At 37.5% G+C, this 27,428-nt stretch overlaps 1 long non-coding RNA gene across 1 annotated transcript; it reads left to right on the top strand.

The window, feature by feature from the left end:
- Nucleotides 1-5,730: 5,730 nt before the first annotated feature.
- Nucleotides 5,731-6,628, top strand: LOC137579928 (uncharacterized). Its single transcript, XR_011032899.1, has 2 exons — nucleotides 5,731-5,846; nucleotides 5,901-6,628. It is a non-coding gene; the product is annotated as an uncharacterized lncRNA (long non-coding RNA).
- Nucleotides 6,629-27,428: the final 20,800 nt, after the last annotated feature.

The following is a 27,428-nucleotide window of genomic DNA, read 5'->3' as shown; positions in this document are numbered from 1 at the left end:
TATTATTATTTGTCATTTTCATAAATTTATATATATGTATTTGTTGTTGTTTTCTATAATTACTGAACAAATGTCACCCAATGTCAGGCATTGGCAATGCAATCATAATTATGTTTAAGTAAGTCTTGCCCAAGTCGGTTTGAAGCGGCTTTTAAGCTGCAGTTTCACACTTTTGTTTTATGGAGAAAAAATATTCAACCTAACAACAATTGTTGTTGTTGTTGTTTTTGTAGATTTCAAAAAATAATTGTTGAGAAATTTGTATGGTGACGTTGGGGAGATACAGAAAGAGAGAGAAGGAGAGAGAAAGAGAGTGAGAAGAAGGGAGACTAGGGGAGAAACCTAAAACGTTGCCACATACAGAGGCAGAGAGATACAGCTGCTACTGCTACTGCTACTGCTACTGCCCTCCACATACCTATGCGCTCCTCCTGCCCCTCTCTGTGCCCCCCTCACTCCGCTTAATGACCCTATTTTAATTTCAAGCATCGCTTGTCCATCGCACTTTGCGGAATTTACATTATACGCATACAATATTTCTCAGTTTGTTGCTTTTTGAAATGCCGCCAACGACTATGCACAGTGAAACCAGATCAATTTGTTTTACCAAAAAAGAAATTTCATTTAGACAATTTGACTAAATGCAATTATAAATTAAGTCTTTAAAGGTCTCCTTGTTTAATAAAATTTAACAAATATTCAAGCTAGACCTTAACACTCTAAAAATATATATATATATAATCAAATACCAAGAAGTGAATATATATTCTTCACTTAAATATCTTAATGAACGCATTACAATTAGTGTATATATGATAATAATTATTTGAGAGGAGACAACTAACATAGTTTTGTGACTAATAATAGATAAAGTTAGATTAGATCGATTAGATTGATTAGATTAAGTTTGATTGATTAAGTGTCTGCGCATGTCTGCGGATATTATATATACACATTTTTTTATTACTTCGATTTAATATAGTTGAGTTAACTAGTTGATTGGAATTATATGTCCTTGAAAGGAGAACGAGAAAAAGCAACTAACAACTTTCAGGAGCCAAATCGAAAGGAGTTAGCTAGAAGCAATTACAAAGGAGTTGAAATAATCTTTGACTAAACTCTAAAATCGTTGACTAAGACGAGACTTGGACACTGTGCATAGTTTTGACGTTGAAGAAGCGACGAAACGACGTTGACTTTTGGACGCTAATATGACGACGATCTTGGCCTTTGGGTGAGGCAACAATCGACAGCAGCAGCACCAACAACAACAACAACAACAACAATAAAAAAAAAGTCGAGCAAAGGGAGTCTGAAAAACGTTGTTTTCGTTAAAACAATGGAAATTCATTCGGTTTTCGGTGAGACTGATGTGAGAGACAGGCAGACAGACAGAGAGACAGACAAACAGATGGAGTAGTGTGTAGTGTGTAGAGTCACTGTCTCAGTGAGAGACTACTTCTTGGCCAAAGGCAAGGTCTTGTGCTCAGTTCTCTTCTTCACTTATGCTGAGAAATTAGCTGCTTTAGTTATTATCATTGTTGTTGACTGGACAGGCGTATCCATATCTACAATACGATCGTCACTGCCACTTCATGTTTTGGCTTTCAACTTATCTGTCTGTCTGTCTGTCTAGCAGTCAGTCAGCCAGTCTAACCGACTGACTATCTTCTCGTCTCCTTCTTTGTATTTCTTTTTGCATCCGCTTCCGCAGCCAACAATTATAATTGTTGCTGTTACCCAAGAGAAAAAGAGGTTTTGACCTCAAAACTCGCAGAGGTTGCAAGAAATATTTAATCTAATGTGAAAATCGGCCAAGTGACAATGAGACACAAACCTTTATCTGAATTCCTTATGAATCACAAGCACACACATACACAAACAATTCGATTCGCATTCAATTGTAAAGATTAAATATGTGAAATATTATTTTCGTTGTCGATTAGTCATACGCATAAAAATGTATGAAAACATTCTTAGTTGCATCGAATGTTGGAATCAAAAGCTCAGAGATTTCAATGCAAAGCCTAAATAATATCACGTACAATTAGCTAAAAGCATCGAATTTAAGATGCCCTACAATTTCGACCTTTTCGAACCTTTCGACCATCTAGCTAGCACCTTAATCTATGATAGACAATGAAACACATAACCAAAAAGTTGATATATTCAAGAATCCTTAAACCATGGCGCCACCTAGCGATGGAAATAGCATGCCTTTGGTTTTCGGAGCGACATTTACTTCTTTATCTATAATATTTGATACTTGTTATCCTTAATAACATGCGTATACCCTGCTAACAATTGGGTGTAGAATACCTTAGTCATATGATGTTTGTCATCCCTTTCTGGCACATTTTTCCGTCTCCGTCTTTCCCATGGATCACTACGCCCGCACATGCAACTTGGATTTGCTCATGATCACGATCCCTGAGCTTGGTCATCGTCATCATTGTCATGTGAACATTTGACTGATATACAATATACAATATTCAATAAATATATAATGTAGGAGAACAGAGATGAATAGATGTCGGAGCAGGGGGAGAAATTGGAGGGCATTTGGCGGGAGTATTGAGATTGGGGCCTTGCATTTGCGCAATTTTTATAAATATTTACATTTGTTTCAAACCAATTTGCGCGATTTGTGCAGCTGCTTGAGAAAACAATCTAGAAGAGAAACGTAGCAATGCATAATACTCAAGGGTGGGCATAAAGGGAGGTCGGTTGGTATGAAAAGCTAACTATGCGAAATTATAAGCAAGCGAGGGCTAAACCATAATATGTGCAAAATCCGCTTAACATAATGACAATCACTCTGGCGACACTCTCACTCGCTGCATTTCGAGGACCTACGACCTAGGACCAAGGACTACTTGGTTCTTCATTCAACTCCTTTGAGCCTTAGAAAGGTGTGAAACTTTTCAATCCACTCTCGCAGTGGGTTTTGTCTTGCCATTTATTTATTTGTTATTTTTGTCATCATCGCTTTGATTTGTCGCGCGCTGCTCATTTGGCTGGGCAATTGATGCCATCTGAGAATCGAGATGGAAACTAGTGAGAGGTGTCGATGGGGGGAGGGATTAGGGATGCGAGGGTGGTGACAAAAGTCAACCTCGACATGCACACGTGGCTCGGGCTCGGCCTGAGATGAGATGCGATGAGATGAATGTGACTCAAAATGTAAAGCCTTGCGCTACTACTACATACATACGTACTTACAGATGTATATATGTGAGTGTGTAGTTCCCCACCCATTCAAGTCATGTGACAAGCAGATGTGCGATTAACAGATAGGTTTCAATTTACGCCTTGAACAACAACCAACTCTCTGACATGACACCCTCGGGCTATCCATCCAGTTTCTGCTCCCCATTCGATGATCGTCTTCATTGATATCTTGCTATGATCTATTTTTACCAATTGGCATAATCAAAATTCGAACAAACTTAAAGACAACCAAATGAAACAGAATGCAGAAAGCTGAATAGAAGATTGAATTGAGTTCGAATCAAAAATGGAATTGGTATCCATTGCGTGTACCATGTAGCATAAAAATAGTCAAGAATGCAACTAAATTTAGGCAATACTTGCAAAGGCATTGTAAAAGGAAAGAGATATCCATATAGAGAGAGAATGAAAGAGAGAGAGAGAGAGAGAGAGATAGCGAATGAAGAGAGAAGACCACTTACATATGTTCTACACGCACATTCACACAAGACGAGGGCGCGAGACTCGGCATCGTATTAATAAAAGAAAGTGCAATGAATTCCCAAATATGTTAAATTGTCTACCAAACAAAGAAAAACCAAAAATGAAGCAAATGGTAAAGAGGGCAGTGAATAGGAGGCGTTTGCCCGAGGCAAGGGGGATTGGGGATGGATGCCAATGCCGTTGCCACCCCTCCCCCCCTCCCCTTCCCCACCACCACCAACAACAACAACATATGTGCAACAGATATGCCAAATGGAAAACGTTCTTCTTTCCCCATCTCTCTGATTGGGGGTGCCATGGCATGGCTTTGCGCCGGGACAGAGGCAAGAATCTTCTCTATGCTGGGATCGTAATTAAAATTGAAGTGGAGGCACTAAATTTAACAGCCCTCGATGAGATGGAGATGGAGATGGAAACGGGGATGAGATTGAAGTCGCCACGAGTCGTTCAAGTCTATTTTGAAGAAATCAGAAAACGAAAACCAAAACGAATACTACATGACTGGGAGGGCAAAAATGTTGCATTCACTATATGTATTTGTATAAAGTTACATAGATGTCTGGGAGTAAGAATGAATGATTGTACATAAATAAACCGAGAGTGAAATGTAATAACATACACTGGAACTGGAGAAACGCCATGAACGATGACGGAGGGGTAGGGAAAGGCTATTAAAATGCGATGTTGTCGTTGAACAATTGAACAAATTTTCAAGTATTGTGAAATGAATGAGTGAGCAAAACACAATTCATTGATCAATGAAAAGTCCACAAAAGAAAAACAAAACAAGATAGTTAACTGGAGAGTTGAAATTGATTAACTAACCTTTAACTATATTTCCTGTCACTTGTCCTAAAGATGTCCTGTGAGTATGTGAGTATTTAATTGGCGATAAACAACAGATTGAAAGAGGTACCAGGTATACATATTTGAAGAGCAAGAACCCCTTATTAATGAGGTGTGATAAACTTGAATGGATTTTCAATTGATTCACTAACCTCAGCAAAGGGCACAGAGAAGGAAGGAATAGAAGGAACCATATGTAAAGGATATACTCATACAAGCCTAAAGCAAAATGCCATGATAAATGATCAATTTGTGCCTACGTAAGGGTATACAAACTTTAATAGAGTCAAATTATCACGTCCAGATGACTTCTGGGCCCTATGTAGTGGAGTGCCATTAAAACGATCGAATGAAAGGTCTTAGAGATCAGAAAGTATTATGAAATTGATCACACCTTTCCGACCCCATAAAGTTTGTTAATGTCTTGATTATATTCCTATATTCTATATTGCCATATTCATACTTCGATCCATCTGTTTGTCGGTGGGAATTAACTTCACGCCTTCAACTTAGAAGTATTTGAATTGACACTTCAGCTTCTAAGATAAAGTATCAATAACATCATTTAGTGCTAAAAATAAAAGGTGAAGAAAGAAGTTGAAAAAATGCATATTTCAATAAGAACAAAAATAGAACAAAAAGGCCACAGGACCAATTAATCAGTTGACTCTAGCTGAAACTTGACTTTGCCGAGTTTTAACCGACTTAAAAATAAAAATTTTGCCTCTTCATCGTCTAAGTTTTGTCTCTTCAATTCGTGATTTTCTTGAATGGATAGGAAAACTTACGCAGGTGTCAAATCATAAGGAAGTTCCTCGTAATTTGCCAACGCCCAGGCCAGTAATTTATAGTAGGATATCGGAAATAAATGAGAATCATCCATAGAATCCTTTAATCCATTTTCCACCAAATATGAACGAAGCGGACTGCCGGATATGGCTATTTGAATTCGTCTCGTTGTGGTGATCAAAAATATATATACTTCATATGGTCGGAGATGATTCCCCCTAAGCGTAACACACTTCTGACTAAAATTATTATACCCTTTTTGGAAGGGTATACGAAACGATAAAAATGTAAGTTCTATTGAAACGAAAAGTAGGCCTTGTGTTTCTTCTGTCATTTCCATTTTCAATATCCCAGATCCGTTTTGGATTCATTTCAGTAACAAATCAAATAACGATGTGAAAACATCACAGAGTTTGGAAAAATATAGTACAAAAAATAAACAAAATTAAATAAAAAATAATAAAACTTAAAAAAACAACAAAAAGACACATATCCAGGTAAGTGAGAACAATAAGGATGAAGGAAATGGAAACTATAATACCAAGTTTCAGGCAACTCTGAGGGCCTCCGAGGCCCCTTTTCTTCAGTCCCTACGATTAACCGCGCCCAGACTTACGTGGCCGAAAGTGAATTGTAACCACGTTTGAAGACACTTGGATGCCAAACATATGATAGAGCGAGTCAGCCGTATAAATTTATTGCCCATGTCCGATGAGGACGTCACCGAGATTCGCGTTAACGGGCAAGTCGAGATCTAGATGGATGTGGAGAGTGCCGATGTGATCAAGGAGCGCAATCGCTTTAAATACTGTTTCTGGATGATCTAGTTTTGGGATTAGAAAAGACTTTTATAGAATTTACACTTTACACAACACACAATTGAGTTCGAGCATTCCAGGTTACAATAGTTCCAAAGACGAGACGACCAACACAAACGGCCTCTTTTTTGGCAGAATGGCCACATAAGAGGGCCGCCGGCCATTTTCCTCAATGGGTTCCATTTCGAATTCGTATTCAACGGGGCGCGGTGTGGCTTTTTTGTGGACTTCCTTGCCTTCACCATGGGTACATCTCCAGAGGAGAGTTCAATACCAGAAGGCTGGCTGCCGTCAGATGACCGTAACTCCTTGCTTGAGCAAGGAATGGAATGCAATGGAACGGAAGTTACTGCAATTCGTCTTGGAACTACCTGGCCCAACATGATGTCGGAACACGAAGAGATCCTGTTCAAATCTTAGTGCTATATCAAAAAGTAAAACAGTGAAAAGTAAATTTAAAATTGAAGTGAGAGAAATTGGTGTATGGGAAAAGGGACGATTTGCATTAGTTAGCAGGGATAATATATTTTATGCCTCTATAGCATTCCTCTTCCTCCGATATCTACCTTAGTCAAACGACATTCAGCATGAAAAGGCAAGAGGAAAATGAGGACTATGCTGTGCTGACTACCTCGGAAACTCGAAGTTTTTGATCGATGAAACTTGGAAAAGGGAGGGACATTTAAATGAACGGTTTTTTTTTTTTGCAAGGGCATAAAAAACTTTACTTGGAAAACACCAAAAACTACAGCATTGAAATATAGTCAATTGATGATATAATCATATACGTTATCAAAAAGTTGAGTCATTGTACTTTACTCATACAGAATCAAAGAAGAAGCAACGCGTGGCGTAGAAGGGGTTTAGGGTGCCAGGCAGGAACTCAGCATCCTTTGAATGTTTTTAAGGAAAAGCCAAGGCATTTGGCTTCTTCATATACCGAAGTCGGCGAGAAGACTTACTTCATTTAATATACGTTTATATCATTACATCAGCCAAAACTAGCTTAATTGATGTTTTTAATCGGAATTTGGTTTTTCATTTTAGTCTCTTTTCCCAAAGAATTGAGATTAACTGTGACCAGATTCCCATTACCTATGAGTAGAAATATTGTCTATAAACGAGAAGCTTCTTTTTCAGTTACGTTTTTCAGGTCCTCAACTCCTTTTCGTGGGCCGTTGACTATTTCTGATTATCATTTCATTCGAAGTATTTGCGGCTCAAGGTCAGGGGTAAAGACAAGACTTCTCGTCTTATAAATATGCATACTTAAATATTACATGCTTATCTTAACAAAAAAAAAAAAACCCCCACACCTACACAGATATGAGAGTGCGAGTGTGTGGGTATGAGTATGAGTATTCCATATGAATACAAGTACTCAAACGTTCGTAAATAGTTCATTGCTCCGCTAAGACCGAGACTTGGCGAGACACATGAAAAATTGGAATGAAAGTGGTGGATGGGTCTGGGAGAGGGGAAGGTTGTAGGGTGTAGGGTGAGCCAAGACGGGGGATGGATGCAAGACGAGTGGCGACTTCAAGACGACTCCAAGTCACACACACAGACACAGACACACTCCCCGACAGTGACTGCAGTTCATAAATCTTGGCCCTTTGCCTCGACTTTTCTTTTTGTTGTTGCTGTGGCTGTTGCTACTTCTTCTAGTTCACATTGTACATTGTTTCAAGGCTTTTATCTACAATTTTATTATGACTATTTTAATATTAAACTAATGAATGCGTCGCAGGCATGCCGACGACTGACTAACTGACTGTCTGACTGGCTGACTTCCCCCCCTCCCCTGCCAGTTCGGTTCGCGCCCTCAAAGATATGTTTCTACATATGAATTTTTCCTTTTTGTCTCGCTTACTTTTTGGTTTGTTTGCAAGTGACGACTAGACCCTTTCAGAAATTACAGACCATTGCTAATTTATGCGCCTTTTGTATGATTTTCAGTTAAAGTTGTGTTTTTTTCTTGTGGCTTTTTGGCAGTTTGTTTATGCCGCATGCATCGAAATGAAAAGAAAAACGCAAAAATGTAATGGAATAAAAAACACATGAATAGGGGCCAGAAGACTGAATGGCCAAAAACGTGTGTTTTTCGAGTCTCCATATGTAATTGTGTGATAGAGCATGCAGATGGGCGTGGCATACATATAACATAATTTTCATATATTGTTGTTAATCATGAAATACCCAAACGACAAGTGGAACTAACAATCAGAATTGCAGGGCAAAACAAACAATTCTTTTCTTTCATTTGTTTTTAGACCTTACTCCGGCCATATAAACCACTTGAAGGGAGTCTTAAGTCAAATGAATTCTTTACTTAGCATTTTTTTAAAATCTTAGATTACAAATTAATATGCTTCACCTTGAAAGATAGTTTAATACAAATCATGTGATTATAGATATAGATTCCATAAACTTGACGAGTTTATAAAAAGACATTCCAGAGTATCTGAACTTCGAAACTTTATTTCTGAATCCTTTTGAATGCATTAAGACCACAAAAGGTTCCTTTTAATTTATCTACATATATGTATGTAAATGTGTTTCAAAATGTAAAATACTTTGGGTTCTTTCATTTTCAATTCGCATAGTTTTGGTTTTTGGTTAATTATCAATCGAAACACCAAAATTTATGGGGTCTATGAGAAGTTCATCCGGATGGAGAGGAAGGCAAACTTGTCCTAATAGATCAATGTACCGAAAAGTTTCTTTCCGTTTATCCGTGTACTGGGTATTCAATGTTCTTTTAAGTCATTTACTTCCCTTTACTAACTTCGTAATTGGAATGAAGAGAAGAATGGCTTAAGAAATGACAAGGGATTCGATTTTATTCCTTATTGGCCATGAGTCCTTCTTATATGACCTATATCAAACAGTGAAATAATCTTCCAGGAGTCCTATTAAACAGTAGCGAATCAATACTAGATAAAAACTTATAATTTGAGCTTTGTCGTCCTTGTAATTTGTTGTGCTAATCAAAAGATTATCTTTATAAGTATGTAAGTGCCTTGCAAAGATCGAGAAGAAAGGAGCTAGGAATAGAATAGAGTTTATTTAGAAAAACATAGAAGAAAAGTGTAGAAAACGAAGAATTGGGGACAACAAATAACTATCAACACTTTAGTTAATTAACTAAGTTAAAAGTGGCCAAACGCAAAACTTTGCTTTTGCTTACAAAGTTTTTAATCTCAAGCAAATGAGGATGATAGATCAATTGTGTAGAAAACCTTCGCCCTTTAGCGATTTTAGTTGGCATTCAAAATTATACAGACAGATACGAAGACGAAGAGAGACGGAGAGATGGAAGCATGGACAGCGCGTCAAATGATCTTCTTCTGCTGCTGCTTCAACTTAACAATTGTTTAACCCTCACCTCACATGTTCTACCCCTTCCACGTCTACATACATTGTCTTCATCTTGACTTTTGTTTTTCTTTGCTCCAGTGAATTTTGCTGCCGCTTGGTCTCTCTGGGCTTTTCACCTGTCCATCGAGCATGGAAATCATGTGAAAACATGTGGCCAGTCAAGAGCAGCAACAACGGCAAATTAAAGCAATTTCCTACCCGCAAAAGTTTCCACTTTTTCTTTTCATTTTGTGTTAATTAGGCAATCTTGTTTAATTTTTCAGTTTGTATTCTTTTTTCTTACACCGATTCGTCTCATTGTCATCATCATAGATTTAATTGCTCATAAGCATAAACAAACACAATCCTACAAAAAAATGTGACGCGATTTTTCAGCTGCATTTCCCAACAAGTTTTTTTGTTGTTACTTGTTTACTTCTTCTGGCAAACTATTTTTCAATCAGTCCAAAAATCCAGCAATAACTCTCTGCCTCTTCCAAGGGATCTGTATATACATATATCCCACCCAGGTGCTAGTTTAGAAGAACTTAACCATCTGAATTAACTTTAAGTATTAGTATTTCGTATGGGAACCTGAAGGTGAGCCAACTTTTCATCCATTTTAGAACCGATTTCTACACGATTCATCTATGGGGAAGTGTTGGGATTAACGGTTTTAGAGACAAAAATGCAAAAGCAAATGGTAAGAAAGTCGCTGAAAACCATTGTGCAGTGTTGGACAGTAGTTAAGTATGCAAAGCTAACCCTATCGATTATCAATCACCACCAAGGACAACTCAGGATTAAGCGATTAACACACTTGATGTGCGGCTTGCGATGTAATAGAAGATATAAATCATATCGGACACCGTAAATCTTGATGGCTTTCCACACTTTTCACAAGCTAAACACACCAATTAATGAAATCTCTTAAGATTAGATTCTATTTGTGTTTAATATCATAAACTCTTATTGATCAAAAATGTATTATGAAAATCGTCTCTGGATAGAAGATACTTACGTTTATTTGAAAAGAATATAGGGTATGCTAATAGGCATATAAGAAAAGTGGAATCATTCTTATTCCATTCCATTAGGCAAAGATTAGAGTCGAATTAGCCATAAAGTATGTACATATGTATGTGGCAGGATTAGCCAATGGTAAGAAGTAAAGTTCTTGTCAGGATCAGGCCTGAAGGGTAGTTCTAGAGGGTGCATTCTTTTTAGTCTCTTAGTAAATAGATTCCATTGGCCAGCTGGTTCGGGTGATTAGCCCGATCTATCACTAAAATATTCTTTCATTGTTCATTCATTGACAAGAATACAGTCTGAGCTAAATTTCAATTTGAAAAATTTCGAAAAAGTCCAAACTTTGCGAATCTGTAACTCTGCAAAATTGAAACGCTTTTAATCCTATCAAGTATTTCAAAAGAGCAGCAAACAGCAAAGTAAAGTGAAAAAAACTCTGATTCAAATGTAGTCCAGGAAATTTGCAATTAAATTGTTATATAGCTTTTCGAAATATGGTGAAAATGGCCTCAAAAAACACTTAAAAAAACACATGTTTATATGTAAAATTTTCGAATTTTCTAGTTGCTTTTAGATTAGTATTCAATTTCCAATTTTCATATTAAAAACATTTTTTGATTATCTAAAAGTTTGATTAACAAAACTTATTATTTTCTTCTGGATATACCAAATCCCATTAATATACTCTGATTCCACTTACACGTATGTGAAATGGAATAGTTTCATATCTTCACAAATGAATCATTATCTAGTTAAGCCTATTAACAGGTGTGTACCTTTCGTTACAGGTAAAAAGACAAAGGGATGGTATCAACGAATTTTGTCGGACTGTGTAATGGGCTGGTAATTGAAAGTGTTGCTTAAAGTTTGGTTACTAATGTTGATTTTTGTTTATCATTTTTACAGTTTTTCCAGTTATGCGTCACTAGAGGCAGACTCGGGGGAAGGTATATGTACCTAGATTTTCGTTTTCGTTTTCGGATTTGGTTTTGGTTTTTTTTTTTTTTGGGCGATAGGCGTGGCTGTAGCTCTCCAAGTCTCTATATGCAACTTTGACTGACATTTATCGCTGGTTTTCGAACCGCGTTCAATTGTTGCAACAGCGTTGAGTTGAGTTAAGTTGAGACAACAACAACAACAATAACAACAACGACGACGACGACGCTCAACGTTTTGGAAAATTTAGCACAAGGTTGCAATTGTGGCAACAACAACAACAACAACAACAATAACAGCAACTACAAAAGCCGAAGCCGAAGCTGCAACTTCAATACATGCATTCAAATTGTTGATAGTTGTTGTTGTTGTTGTCATTGCCCAAAATTGTAAATAAATAAATACTTAATTATGTTGTTTTGTCCGCGCACCGTTTTTGGTTGGGTAAAGAACTGGCTTGCAAAAAGAAACAACAAAAAAAAGGGGAAAAAGAAATAGACAACTGCGAAATATTGCGCATACGCCGGGTCAATCGAGTGGGGCGAACGAATTGATATGTTAAATTTGTGCAACTTAACAGCATTCAACAAAAAAACAACAACTATACTAACTAACGACTACTAACTACTACTAACTTATATGAACTAATTATTAAATTATAATCTTTTTTAAAGCCTTTTTTCAACATTCGTTTCTCATTTTTACCATCAAGGTATTTCACATTACAAGCTAAAATTCTGTCAAATTGGATCCAATTCGGATTAGCTTAGTTAATCTTATATTCGTGGGACGTCCTTTAAAAGATATAAAACTAAAGCTTACCTGGACTTGGTTTACCTTTATGTGGATTTCTCGTGGTTAATCAATACTGACTTAAGAAGGGAATTGATCATCATTCATGTCCTTCTCTAGTTTCTACTTGGCGGTTTATTTAATTTCCTATACTATCAATATTTATCTGCATCTGTTTTTATGATATTTCCTCATAAACATTTACTCGAAAAGGAAATACTTTTACCCAAGTCAAACAAAAGCAAAAAAGAGAAGCTAACTTGAATCGTTTAACAGGTAGAACTTTATCTTCTAACTGCTTTCAAATTTGCAACTCCTTTTGGAGAAGTTATGAAATTCCATTCAGCTTAAAGCATAGACGACGACGTCGACGACGACGACGACTGGTTGTAACTTCAACCCAGCAACTGGCAGCAGCAGCATCCGTTGGTGCAAAAGCAAAAACAAAAGGTGTGTGTGTGTATAGGGAGGTGGATGAATGGATGGCGGCGACTAAAGGCAACGACCGCAAACGTGCAACGGCAACAGCAACAACGATGCTCCAAAAACAAAAAACAAAAACAAAAACTACAAAAAAATGGCATGAAAAAATGCACCAACAGCAGCAGCAGCAGCAGCAGAAGCAAGCAAGAGCCAAACAAACCACTCAACTGGGATCGGAATTTCCTCCCCCGCTTTGTACCGACTGCTCCTGCTTCCCAACTGTCATCATCTTCATCGTCGTCGTCGTCACGAACCGGAAGTAAAAAACGCAAAAAAAAAAAAAAAGAAAAACGAAACACAAAAATTGAAAAATGAAGGTTGCTGACGGCGCAGCTGCTGCTGCTGGTGCTGCATCTGCATCTGCGGCGCTCTTTTCAGCAGGAAAACAGCAGCAAGTGCACAGCGTTTTGTGCATTCTTTTAATCTAAACACACACACACACACATTGGTATACGTACATGTGTATGGATAGTTGGTCTTATAGTTGGTGAGATGAAAACTTCTAAAAAAACCAAAGCTCAGACACCCAAAAACATCTAAAGCCGAGCTATTCCGCTTTGGAAAATTCGGAGAGAAGGCGAGAAAATCATTAAGTTCAGAGCACAAAAACACATATCGTTTCGTTTCGTTGTGTTCGGTTCCGTCTCGTTTGGTTTCGTTTCGTTGGGCGTTCAGTGCTGGACGCCTGGTTAAATTTTAAGCTATTTTTATTAAAAATGAGCGACATTCTTTGCCCCACAGAAAGCCAAACAAATAACAAGAGTAAGAATCCAAGCTAGAGAGAATTATTAGAGAGATGGCAGAGAGAAAGAGCAAGAAACAGAGTTAGAAAGTCAAAATATCCAGAGAGGAGAGCATCGTCATGAAAGTGTGTTAAGTGCAATTCCATTTTGCCAAGTCCATTCCGTACCTGCAACCGGAATAACCATCATGATGATGATGATGATGATGATGACGATAACGACGTTCGAGACGTTGACGATGGCTTCATTGTCTCTCTTTGTTCCCTGGCCTTTTCCGCTTCCCCTGGAACTGCTTTAGACGCCTAGCCAAATGAGACAGAGTTAGCTGAGCTGGGAGAATGCTTAAGAAAAGTGCCATTGCACTTATGTAGTTTAGTTTTATCTTCTTCTTTCCTTTAGTGATAAACAATAGTAACAATCTCCCTATTGAAATTATTTGTCATTTTATAATTCTTAACTGGTTGGCAGCAGAAGTGTTAATACAATAATATTTTATGGCTCAGATAAGTCCGCCCTATTAACGTTATATGCTTTTGGCACAAAGTGCAATCAGCAATGTCAGAGTGTCATACACATACATATGTATGTGCATAGGTGTGTATCATTAATATTTTTGACAAAACATCAAAAAGCTCTGAGAATTTAGCGTGTTTTGAAAGCAGAGAGAAATTCTGACTCCCAAAATGCTTTGAGCACGGGGAGGAGCATGAAGAGAAGTATGTATGTATGTATGTGGAGAGGGCTGTTTGAGAGTCAGTGAGATTATTATATTGGTTCAGAGAAATGATTCGTCTACAGTTTATCTTTCTTTGAAACGATTATTAGATGCAGTGTGAAATGAATGGATGGCCTTTTGCATTCGGGATCAGATGGATAATGCATTCAGTTAGGGCTACCAAGTGAAGCTCTTCTCATTCATCCAGAATTCACTCACAGCTGCCAGATTGAGTCCCATGTCTATGTCTCCGTTCTGTTCCATTCTGTGTTGGATGCCTGGCGCTCCTTTCATCTTGTCCTTCCTTCCTTCCTTGCGCCTTAAATTTTGTTTGAGCCTCCTCCATTTCCATTTCCATTTCCAGTTTTTTCGCACATTTCGCTCCATGGTGTGAGTGTGTAGGTACATATATTTGGCAACTTGTGTGTGCGAGTGCGACGCGCTCAGTGTCCGACATCAACATCAACATCGAAACCCGAGTTGCGCCCACCCTCCTGGTCGCACCTCTTTAATTCTCGCTCGCTCTCTCTCTCTCTCTCTCTCTCTCTCGCTTGCTCTTTATCTTTTGCCGCCGCACCGGCCCACTACCCCCTTGGGCGACAGCCTTTGGGGTCTCAGTGAGTGCGAGTGGAGTGCATTCTTTTTGGCTTTGCTGTGCGCCTGTTATGAAACGACTCAAACTGAGAGAGAGATAAAAGCATCTTTTGCCAAGATGATGCTTCTGTGTTGATAAGGCCCCAGTTTATTCCATATATACTTCTAGTTGTGTGTGAAAATTGAGCACAAAATGTCTACACACAAACGCGCACACACACACAGGGCGAGAGAGAAAGACAGTCAGACGGACAGGAATAGCAGGAAAGTATCTCTCAGATACATGATGCTAAACCTACTTAAATGTATTTGCTTGTCAGTAACGAGGAGGCAAGCTGAATCGTAGGCCGAGGTTGAAAGAAGAACTTTGAAGCTATCAATTTATTGTTTCTCTTTTTATTTTTGTCTTTTTTTCTTATTTCATTTTTTTGAGTGAATTATAAAGTTGTCTTTGTTTGTCTCCCAGTGTGTGTGTGAGTGTGTGGGTGGGTGGTTACTATGTCTCGTCTCGTCTTGTTTTCTTTTCAAGTCTCGATTTATTGTTATACTTAAGACAAAACTCAACCAAACTGCACCAATGCAACCGAACTGACATCACACTCCACTCCCAGTCCGGTCCATCTCTAGTGTCTCCTCATTCAAATCTAGGTTTCATTTGAGGCGTTGAAAAAATGCATTTAACCGTTAGCTTTGTCTATTGGTCATAAAATAGAATAGAGAAAGAGGCAGAGAGAAAGAGAGAAGAACGAGAAAGAAACCAAACACGGCGACTTTGAAATGCAACTGACACAAACACAACAAATACACACACCACACACACACACACACACACACAGAAATGGTGATGCTAATGCTGGTCATATGCAAATGCAGCATTCTTTTTGTACAGTCATCAAGTCCACTTTGATGATAACTATATAGACAATCATAATGATCATGACGATGACAATCAATATGATGATGGCGTTGATAATGCAGTCGTTGGTCTCGACTTTGACTTTGTTTTGCGATCGATGCGCTCGACTCTTGTCATTCTCTCGGGATGAAATGTAACTGAAGTTTTAACCATTTCATTTCCTTTCTTAATATTGAGTCAAACCAAGCATTTAGGCAGGCTCGAGGTCAGTCTACAAAGTTCCATCATTAGCAGAATTCATTGCTTAAACTTGTTGGGAATTGCAAGCAAATTAAGCAAGTAGTTTTACTTTTCTTGGTCTCTACCAACTTTGATGATGATTTTCTGGTCAGGTCACACTTTAAGGACGATTTCATGGAGTATTTTGAAACTTCATTTCATTTATAATACCGTTTATAAATAGTCTTTGCTTAAATAATATAGAATATCAAAAATTTCAGTTCAATGGTTGAAAACCTGATATAAGAACCCCTAGAGGGGAACATTATATATGAAAAATTAAAAGTTGGTATTCTAAACCGCTTGGAAGTCGGAAGAAGTCTTCATTTAAATGATCCAACAAATAATACCATCTAACATTTAGTCTGCATAGATTTACTAATAGGAAACTTGCTTAGGACTTATAAACTGCTCAAGGAAAATAGAGAAACATCTTTTAAAAATGGACAACTTGATAGGTCCGGCATAGTCCTTTATTAAATGCTACTTCATACCCACAAGAAATTCAAGGACGATTCATTGAAGAAAGAGAAAAAATGCCTAAAGAAAAAGTGAGCTTAGATTTACCTTTTTATCAAAGGGTAAACAATTAGAAGCAGGACCTAAATCTAAATCTCAAAAAGGACCGTTTCACACTTTACTATGTATATATAGTTAACTTTACTTCTTTAATGAATAGATCAGAGCATGATTTACCCTTTCAAGTCATTCTATATCAGGCGATCCACATCCATTAAAGCTGATTGCGCTGCTGTTTGGAATCCATTTTCCATTAAGTCTTATCTCACATTGGCTTGCCTTTGAAATATCTTAGGAAATCAACCCAAATCAGATGTTGGATAAAAATTTGGCTAGCTTTTGTTAGAAGTCTATATAGGGAATCGATCGGTACACTGGAAGGCACTCTAGGTTTCAGGGGAATGGATCAAAGCTTACTACAAAAGACATAAAGTAGAATGCTTCCTTTGGCATTCCGTCCTTAATGAAAATTAACATTTTAGTTCTTATAAACAACACTCAAGATTATATAAAAACGGGTAAAACAAAGTGAAAACATTCGTTGATTTGAATGATGAAAATTATGCATTAAATTTAGTTAGCCAGGCCCTTAAGACATTGTGGTTAATAGGTATTTTGTATTGTCAATTGAATGGATAGGCTTCACTTTGTTTTCTCTTGACCTTCTTGCTTCTCTTTGTCCTCTGACATATGCCACGTTGGCCATAATTGGCCAATTGCCATGAAGTTTGTTTCAGATTTTTGGATGCAATTTACTATGATACTCGTGTATCTGCCCCCCAGTTGCAGTTGCAGAGGCTTTCACTTTGCATCTGTTTTTCCGTTGTTGTTTTTTTTTACAGTTTGAGTTGTTGCTCTTGTTGTTGGTATTATTGCCTTTTTTCTCCCTCTGCTCTAGTCATAAATTATATCTAATTATGCAGCATCTTAGGCAAAGATTAAGCAACTACTCCTGAGTTAAGAGGCAACGCAGTTTTGCCTATGCAATTTGTTGTCCATGTGGCTCGTCATGTGGGTTTTCAATACCCTGCATTCATAGGACCAGGCTGGGTCTATTAACTGATTAATCTAAGGCAGGCAAAATTAATAACATTTTAGTTGGTTTATTTGGTTATCTCAAACTAAACTTGTTTGTTTCAACAATTGAGTAAATTTATTTTTCAAATCATTTCTAATCAAGCCTATGCCGGGTATGCAGAGTTCGATCTGGCTTCTGTCCAAGCCAAAAAGTTTGTCTGAGCCTATAATAACTTGGTGGCTCTTTGTGATGCAGTTGGCTAAGACTTTGGACGGTGCACTTACAAAATGTTTCTACTTTCATTTTTTGTTTTGTTTTTATCTCTGTTGGTTTTTGTTGCTTAGTTTATAATTATTGGCCGGGCTGCATTTAAAATTAGCTGCAACTTTCAGGTAACTAAAAAAAAAAAAACCGAAATAAAGTAAGCTTATATACATTTTGGCGACTTTAATATACCATTTCACCTTCTGTATGCATGGTGTAAAAAGGAAAGTTGTCAGACTTTTTGCCAGGATGTGTGCCTTATTCAAGGTCAATGCATATTAATTGTCATGAAATTGCCTTGAATTCTCGTTTCTAACATTATTTTATTTTTATATTTTGTGTTCAGCTTAATTAAAAGGCAAACAGTAACGCAACCTCATATGTACGTACATACGTTCGTATATAGAAAGAAAACTGATAAAAAAAATATACGAAAAAAATACAATTTTATCAGCAAAACAGAACAAAAAAGAAACCCACAGTCGAGACATTAACCACGATAATTATACAAAAACATGTGGCCTGTTTTTGGTTTTTATACCCTGCACTCATAGGATAAAATGACATATTCAATTATATATATAAGTTATAGACATCATAGTTAGATCTCGAACACTCTAGGAATTGGAGTCACCTCATAAGATTCGGATAACATTTCTCAGCTGATTGATCCAAAAAGAAGTTGGAGTTGGCCATTGGCCATTACCAATTCAGAACGTTTGTTCCACTCATTGTTAGTGTGCATGGTGTATAGAAGTCGGCATGACAACTTGCCTACTTGCTATTGGACTTGGCCAGACAATCGGAGCGAACCGAACAAAACCAAAGCGAAAAAAATAAGGCAAACCCAAAAGTCGACATAGTTCCCAAGTGATAAGCGACGGGGCACGTGTGGTATATATATTTATACTATGTACCCTATAGATAAAATGTAAAGAAAGAACGCTAATAGAAACAAAAAGCGCAATCCAACCAACTTCACATCTAGTTGAGAGAAATTTCCATTAGGTTAGAATATAGAATACTTTTTAATTTGCTTATTAAATTTATCATAACAAAAGTGTTATGCTCTTATCAATGTGCAGAGATAAGTTTTTAAAGTTAATATAAATAAATGATTTTGAAGTAATTTGCTTAATTTAATTATCTCATAAAGAAGACCAAGACCAAGAAGATTCAAAATGGTCTATAAAGGAATTCGCTAACACTTACCTTTAAATAGACCAGAAATTATTCAGAGTGCAAAGTTATGATCATCATGTCCTTTTAGGATAAGCTATGGTGATTTATTTGATTCGATTATGCATTCCAGAAAATGAGTCTAAAAGCTAATTTGATAGAAGCATCGCCATTGTATATATATATACTCTTGATCACCAGGATCAGACGGGTTTAAAAAGCCATGTCCATCCGTCTGACCCTATGGATTAATCCTTCTGGATTAAGACTTCTTAGCTTAATGTACTACATAAATCCAGCAGGATCGGATTTTCATTACATATACCTTCCATAAGAACGATTCATCGAAAACAATAACTTAGTTATATTCTAAGCGATCCAATTTAAAATAAATACATGTCTATTTTATATGATTTTTAATGACTGTGTAGAATTTCAATAAGCTCAGACGACTTAAAGAAACTTTCGGGCCGAAAAGGTTACGTTAAGTTAGGTTTTTTCTGGTCAAAATAGATTTGCCATAACTGAAATTTTGTAATACTTCTTAAAGCAACTGATTAACAAATTTATTTGCAAGGTAATCGTAGTATGATTCCTTTTAGCTTGACTAAAGAGCAGGACTAACTTTGTTAATCGTAGGTTTTAGCAGAGAGTTTTCCTAGCCTGATAATCACAAGATACAGACCAGTTTTCTCAACCAAAAGTTCATTTTTAGTCTGATCCTTTGTGTTGTTTATTCTAATTCTAATGTGAAACGAATCGTTTCAAAAGGAGCTAAAAACTTGACGTCCTTACTGATAAAAGATATTTGAAACAACCAAAAGGACTTGGGTGTAGAATCAATATATATATTTTGAAATCGCAGCCACTCTGTAACTGAAGGCTGTGAATCCTTTTTCTAGAAATCCCTGCGATGGATAATTATGAATTTCAAGATGTTGAATATAACAGAGAACCAAGTGTAAATGAACATTTCATAAACAAAAGAATTTCATCATATAATTTTTTAATGGCTTGAAAGTGAAATCTCGTCTGTGGCCCATTCCGCAAATTGCTCTTTTAACGCCCCTCCATATCCTTCCCCAGTGGGCTAACTGTTCGCAGTCTCATTATCATCGAACATCCCACAGACAATTGCACTGAGCTGCACTCCATGGCATCGTGTAGCATTGGATGGCATCGCATCGCATCGCATCGCTTCTGTCACCAAACAACGCATTGAATGCACACACACCCATGGACTCATGGACACAGCGGACATCATGGACAAATGGACAGAGTATGTCTCGGAGACGCATCATCAGCTTTGCCCAATTCGACGTGTGTGGCCCTGTGGACTGCCGACTTGAGACCTGGAGACTGGGGACAGGGTCTTGGAGTTCTCTCTCGCTCTCTCTTTCATACACACTCTCTCTGTTTTGGCTGCCGATGGTCGACAATGTGAACGGCGGCGCCGATGGAATGTTGTTAGTTATAAAATGGCCACAAAATCATAACCCAGGCGTGGGCATCAGCTTTTTAGCTTCACCATCGGTGGGAGTGCTGGATGAGGAGGGGGCAAGGGGGACTTCTTCTGGTAACCAAAACCCCCAAACCTGAACCTGATATTGATGACGATGATGATGACGAGTTGTTGCCGCGGCTGCCGTCTGTTCCCCCCAACCAATCCTCTGGCTCATTGGTCTCATCTGCCATCCCATTCCCCACGCATTTTTTATGTCTCGTCTGGACTTTTTCAGTTCTACCGCCGCCGTAGCCATAGAGTGTGAATTAAAATGTTTTTTTTTTTTTTTTTTTTCGTTTTTTTTTTTTGTTGTTATTTGAGTTGATTTTTGCCTTTTACATGTATTCCTCTTTCTATGCAATCCGAAAAATCAAATCAAAACTCGTCGTCGTTGTCGTTGATTGTGTTTTTATGGATTTTCAAAAAACAGAACTTGTTTTGTCTCTGTTTGTTGTTCTCGTTATTATTATGTTTTCTATTTCTTTTTCTAGGCGGCGTTGGTGGCTCGCTTTGAATAATGATGATAAGAGCCGCGTCTACAACCATCCATAGATCCATTCAGTCACCCATCCATCCAACCATCGAACCAGCCATCTATCCATCCATCTCTCCATCCATCCATCCATCCATCCATCCATCTGTCCATCTATCGTTCTCTTTTTGATTATTGATTTATTGTTTTTCTTGGTTTTTCCATTTTGTATTTTTGAAATCGTCGCCAGGTATATAAGTATATCGACAAGATGATAATAAGAAACCTTATGGGATATGCCAAAAAGGCCAAGTAAAAAAAAACCTACACCTATACATACATACATACATACATGCAGATACATTTTTGATGTTGTTGTCATCAATTTATCAATATATACCAGCAACAATTTGAGCCGGAAAGTATGTTGTTTCCATATACCCTGCTATGAAGGCCATGAAGTGAGAGTATATAGAACATAAAGATATTTCAATTTCCACGATGCCAAGAGAAATCGTCAAGTTCTTGACAAGGAAGTGAACTATGTGAGTGAGAAAGTGCCAAAAATGATATGAAAATGAAAAGAAAAGTGAGAGATAAGTGAAAATAAAGATAGCGACTGATAGAAGGGGAAAGCTAGAGAAGAGATTATAGAACTAGAAACTTGGAAATAGTTTTTTTTGGTTATACTTCTATACTCTTTCTATACTAGGGTAGGGTAATGGCAAGTCGGCGAGTGTACATTGAGCATTGAGCAATTGTCGGCGTCGTCATCCTTTGGCTTGATCTCTGAACGTTTTTCTGTTCTCATAATTTGTTTGCCTTTCCATTCTTTGGCCCTTTGCCGTTCTTCTGGCCTTTTCCTTGGCGACTGACTGTGAGAAAAGATTTTATTTCGTTCAAGTGGTTTTTGATTTAACACCAAAAACACCACCAACCAACAAGAACAACAACAACAACAACAACAACAAGTCAAAGAAAATATTTTAATGATGCAACTGATGCAAGCGATGCAACCGATTTCTAACTTGTTTGGTGGCCTTTCTTTTTCTTCTTTTCTTTTTCTTCTTCTGTTGTTTTGTATACATATGTATGTGTGTGTGTGTGTGTCTGTGTGTTAATTTCCTTTCTTGTTCTCAATTTTGTGGTTCATGCAATCAATTGATTAGCTCTTTGGGAAAAGCAACGCTTACAAACCATTAACCTGATCATTTTCAGATCATAAAATCTTGCATTGTTCTTTAGCCAGGGTATATGTAGAACTGGATTTGGATCACGCAAGCCTTCACATCGGCGAAGGAAAAAAATGGTCACCAAAGGAACAACCAAAAAAAAAGGGTTGACTGAACAACGCAGAAATGCAAAGACTCTCGACAAGCTGCCAATTGATCCCTGTTTCTTATTCATACATCCATACATACATACATACATATGTATGTATGTATTTATGTGGTTTAACATCTGTCGCAACTGCTTTTCAGGAACCAAGTGTGCTTAGGACTATTATAAAAGGCAACTGAATAGCTTTTATGCGAGCCATTTACCATAATTGGCACAAACAAACAAGTTTAAAAAATGTGAAATTGTATATTGCCTAAACAATTGATCAATTCAATAAATCCTGTATTCGTTTTGGTCCTTTCAGTCACAGATCTTTTCATAGTAAAGTCCTTGTTTTTGTCTTCAACTATTAAACAAAGAGACTTCAATTCCCAGTCGAATGAGATTAGTCATAAATTTGTGGCCACCATTGTTTATGTTCATATATATTAAACAAATGTTTTCAATTGATCGATAATAGTTTTTATAAACCCATTTGAAAATAAACATATCATAATGACAGATATGTTCTGATTTAACTTAATTTTTGATGAAAACATTAAAGTGATTGTTCTCCCCGTCTAAGTCCTTAATACCTTATTCTTAAGCATCAATATCTAGTAGATTCTTTTATATATAAGTCGTGAATGCCTCTTAACCCTTAGAATCGAAAAATATCCATATGTATGCACTTTATATGGTCCGATGAATACATTAAAACCCAATTTGCAAATATAATTATTGGGGCACTTTTGGCTTCGAATATAACTCATAAGATCATAATCCTTTTCTTGTATATTTACATGTTCATTTGTGAATGTTTATTTAACAGCATTTACATACATATATGGAAATTAACATAATTCTGTGTTTATCGCTAACCCGTTGCACCTTTGCACGATCTGCCTCTTATTAATTTGACACTAATCATGTGACCTCGAGTGTTGCTTGTTTGTTTCGAACCGCTTTGCACGCTGTTTACACACTCGCTCACACGAGACATCAATCCGACAGAAGTTCTACAACATTCTCGACCAAATAAAAGAAATTGCTCCACGATCCATTCATAAAAATGCTTTCTTCGTCTCTCCGTCGATGGCATCTTTTCCTTTGGTTAGGAAAATGCATAGACAACATTTGGTAGATGGGTAGGTAGAGAGGTAGAAAGGTGGAAAGGTCCAGAGATAGATGCAGCTGGAGAACTGGAGAAATAGGTAGAGAAAGAGAGGCCAAACAAAATTTCACCTTACTCTCTGTGCCTTCTGTTTCACTCAAAGAGCATGACGCGTGTCAGCAGGGGCAACCAATTAGCAGAGAGAGAGAGAGCGAGAGAGATAGGCGAGAATGGAGAGCAGAGAGCGAAGTGTAGACATCAGCGGGTGCAACCTTTTGTGTTTTGTATCTTTTATCTTGTTGCTGTTGTTGATCCTCCCGGTGGCTGACGCTGATGAGCCGCAAACTGTTCAGCAAGCAGGAAGCTTCTTCTTTTCATTCCCATTCCCATTCCCATTCTCAATTCCATTCTCAATTGACAGGCGGCATTTAGGGGATAATAATTTTTAGGGGCATGTTTTTGGGTTATCCCCCCGCCGACACTCGTAGCAGGACTCGCTCCAAGAGTATTTTTTGTTGTTTTTTTTTTCTTGTTGTAACAGCTGTCTCTACCTTTTGTCCTGGCCAGTATGAAAGGAAGAAGACAGGACATGTGCGTTTTTAGTTATTGAAATTTTTACTTGTTTTGTCTTCAACTCGACTGTGTGGACTTTTGTGCATTGAGTATTTAATTGCAGATAATATCGACGACAACAACATAAGCAACAGCAACAGCAACATCAACAGCAGCAGGCCAGCAAAAAAGGATGCACAAGAAGAAGAAGAATCAACAGCTGAATGTGGCCCGGAAATGCATCCAAGAGGAGCACACAGAGGGAGCAGCTCAAGTGAATGAGTGTGTGTCTGTTCGACTGCGTGGAGGCGCGCACGTGTCAATAATTGTCCTGAAACTCAGAGACGAGACAGAGACAGCGACAGCAAGAGAGGGAGAAAAAAGACCAAATTCAGCTGTCGAATTTTAAGACAAGGAAATGCCTTTTTCTTTGATTCTACAGGTACATATCTCTTATATAGATCGTCTTTAGCAAGTAAATGTAGGCAAATTTTCAGTTTACATTTCCAGAGATCTTATCAGAGATCCAGTGTAATATTTAATATACTTAAATTAAAGAATTTTTTGAATACATTTCAATTAAAAGATAAAAAATTATTATGTTCCTAATCCCATAAAAATCGATTCCCATAAAGATTTATGTATATCAAACTTGAAAACTCATAAGTTTAGAGACTTTTTGTAGATTTCATGGACAATGTGAATGCAAATGAGTACTTAAAAATGAATTTTTATGAATAAGTGCCAAATATATATTTAAATTATTCATAAAAATTCATTTTTAAAAAAAACTTGTTTTTTAACTTATTTTCTTAAAGAATCCAATAAATTATTAACTAAGTGCCAAATATATATTTAAATTAGTTAATAATTTATTGGATTCTTTAAGAAAATAAGTTAAAAAAACAAGTTTTTTTTTAATTTTGAAACATTAACTCCCATTTTAACTTAGTTGTGGGAAAGTGAAAAGACATTAAAGATACATTTACTTGTCAATCTTTACAGGATAACATGACATATTTTTTTTGGAAAATGCAAAATGGCGGTTTCAAGATGGCGATTTCAAGATGGCGACTTCAAGATGGCGGCTTCAATAAGTCGCCTTCGTAGCTATAGTTTCCGCTTTTTGTAAATTTAAAAGACATATAATGAAAATTCACGTAATTTTCAAAAGTTTGAAACGAATAAACGAATATTCTTTCCCCTTAACTTTTGTTCTCAGTTGTTCTCTTTGAAGGTTTCTTGTGCTAAATTGGATTCAGATATTTCTTTGCTTAGATTGGATTTGATTGAAGCGAATTGCATTCGAATCCTACATATGTATGTGTGTGTGTGTGTGCGTGTGTATATAAAACTTAAAGGAGCAAATTATTTAAGGTCCAATAGTGAAATATATATGTAACATAGATTAAGCCAATATCATCGGCATCAATCAAATAGCCTTAGGAATTTGGCATCGTTGTAAATGCTTTAGATGCAGTTTCACTGATTTTGCAACAACAGCAACAGCAACATGGCTGACGGCATCAACAGCAACAACAACAAAAGTTTACAAAACACTTTGTGCTGTTTGCTAATTATTTCAAATTTTCATTTTGATTTAGATTGAACCTTAGAGCTAATGTTGCTGATGTTGTGGTTGTTGTTGTTGCTGCTGTTGCTGCTGCAACTATGGCAATGCCAGCAGCAACTCGATTTGGCCTCATTATGTTCAAACATATTTCATACGCCAGCAACAATAACTACAATAACAAAAGCAACTCTGCTACGCTTTTTTTTTGTTGGTTTGTTTTTGTTTTTTGCCTTTTTTTTATTGTTTCTCGTCTTGGTTGCTGCTGTTGTCCGGTGAAAGTAATCATCAACAACAACATTAAGCTGAGGTAAACAAACTAAACAAAAATTTAATGTTTTTTTTTTTTCGCTTCAGCTTTTTGAGAGAGAGAGAGAGACCAAAACAGAACCCGATTATGAAGATTTCTAATTGAAAAATGTGTTGTGAATGTAGACAAAACGAAATATCATTAAGAAGAAGAAGCGAACAAAAATTAAATAAAATGAAATGCTTGCAAAACAGAGTAGCTAAAGCAAAGCAAAGCAAAAAAAAAAAAAAAAACTGAAACGAGGTCATTTGAGGTCAACACTTCATGTTTATGTGCCTCCCCGCCCGCCTCATAACCGAACTTCATACTCTACTAAATATTTGTATGACGGCGACGACGACGACGACGACGACGACGAAGTCGACACAGACGATTGCGGAGACGGAGATGTCGAGAGTATCGGACTGGAGGGCCCAGAGATTCATTTACGGTGAGTTTTCTCTGTGTATTGGTGAATGGGCGCTTGGAACTGCATGCATGGCCAGACCAGGCCAGAAGAGAGGCCAAAAGCAGGGTATGGACATGGGCAACAGAGGGGCATATGCAACCTAGTGTGCATATTTATGTGTGTGTGTGTGTGTGTGTGTGTGTGTGTGGTGGGACAGGGGACGGGGGTGTGGCCTGTGAGCATAAACTAAATCAAACAAAAGGCAAACATACAGAGCTAAATGTGGAGCGACAACAACTATGATGACGCTGACGTCGATGCCAACGCCAAAGCCGACGACGACGTCGACGTCGAGCAGGCAATGGGACTACTTCAATTGAGTTTTACATAGATTTGTTGTTGGTGATTTGATTTCCGACTATTTTTCTCTTTTTTTTTTTTTTTGTTTTTTGTTTTTTTTTTTTGAGGGCGACAAATGGACAACAACAAATAAGCAGCGAAAACTCGTTCGTTTCTGTTGCTGCTGTGGTGTCAGGGCGGCAGCAGCAGCAGCAACATCTAGTCGTCGTCGTCGTCGTCGGTCGTCATGACTTGGCAAATGCGCTCGCCAACATTATCGTCTTGACCATCTCGTGAACTTCATTTGCAAGCGCTTTGCAGCACGGGCACAGAGTGATAGCTGGGCCAACTAGGAGGGGGTGGGTGACGGTATCGGGTTGGTTAGGTGAACATATTTCATTTGTGTTGCTGTTGCTGTTGCTGTTGCTGCTGCTATGTATTGCTGTTGTTGTGTGTTGGCATAGCAAGTGTTGCCAACTTTATGGCATTTTACAAACACAATTACATTAGCTGGTCTGGCTTTGGGCTTTGGCTTCTCGTCTCATCTACTGCTATTACTTCGTCTTCTATACCGTCTTTGACTAGTTAGTTGTTCTTCTTCACCCATCCCCGGCCAGCCACAACCTCTGCCACCGAGTTTTGCTATTTTGTTTTGCCGTTAGTTGAGTTGAGTTAACTGTTGACCAAGTGCTTAACCAATTTACATTTTGTTTTGCTTGCAAAATGAAACTTTTCAATGTGATCTTAAGTGCAATTAGCACGTTTTAGATTCGATATAACCACCACCAGATCAGATCAGATCTAGAGTCACACAAATTGCATTGAAATTAATTTCAGATGAGATTGAGTTAATTTGGATTTCTTTCAGATTATATATTATCATGAAAGCAGGGAAAAAGTTAGTTCTTAACCAAAAGATCTTCCT

The sequence above is a fragment of the Drosophila tropicalis genome, unplaced genomic scaffold (assembly GCF_018151085.1).
Source record: "Drosophila tropicalis isolate 14030-0801.00 unplaced genomic scaffold, ASM1815108v1 contig_805, whole genome shotgun sequence".
Taxonomy (NCBI): Eukaryota; Metazoa; Arthropoda; class Insecta; order Diptera; family Drosophilidae; genus Drosophila; species Drosophila tropicalis.
Note: the sequence above shows the minus strand (reverse complement) of the source record. Positions and strands in the feature narration are given on the sequence as shown.